Source organism: Octopus bimaculoides, chromosome 1 (genome assembly GCF_001194135.2).
Source record: "Octopus bimaculoides isolate UCB-OBI-ISO-001 chromosome 1, ASM119413v2, whole genome shotgun sequence".
NCBI lineage: Eukaryota > Metazoa > Mollusca > Cephalopoda > Octopoda > Octopodidae > Octopus > Octopus bimaculoides.
The window spans coordinates 6,417,931-6,418,581 of record NC_068981.1 but is presented as its reverse complement, the minus strand read 5'-3'; positions in this window follow the sequence as shown (position 1 = coordinate 6,418,581).

Here is a 651-nt window from a genome sequence, read left to right as displayed (position 1 = left end):
TCAGAGGCGACTCCGGGTCATCAGCGTCAAACGGGCTCATCACAGATTTCGCATAAGACACATTCCTGCTCGAAGAATTTCACGTTTTTCCGCAATATTTATAACGCCAAATAGCTTTTTTAATTATCTAACACTATGTCTTTCTTCATTTCTAAGTTAAGGGTAAAAATAAAGGAACTCTGCAAAGCACAACTGATCTTTACACACAGACACACAGAATAACAACAATCAAATAACAACAGCAGAGTGCCCAACAAACATCAACGATCTGACTGTCGCCTTTCCTCTTGACAAGAGATGTCGCCTTTTACGTCTACCAGGCTCGTTCGTATTAGCCCGAGTTGCTGGATAATTTTTCGTTCCTTTAAGAATATCGTAGAACGGAAACTTTCCATAGATTGGAATTTAAATCCTAATCTCTATAGAAATTTATTGTTTGAAGAAAACATTGAATTTGAATAACTTTTAATTTTTACGATTATAGATAACAATTCGGGATGTAACTTCTGAACCCGAGTCAGGCGCGTGTGAACGATGTCGAGAGAACGTCTGCTACGAATGATATTTTATGACACAGGGCACCTCTAAGACGACCGCCAGATGAAAAAAAATAAACTGAGATCAGGCTCAATAAAAGGAGCCCGAGTTATT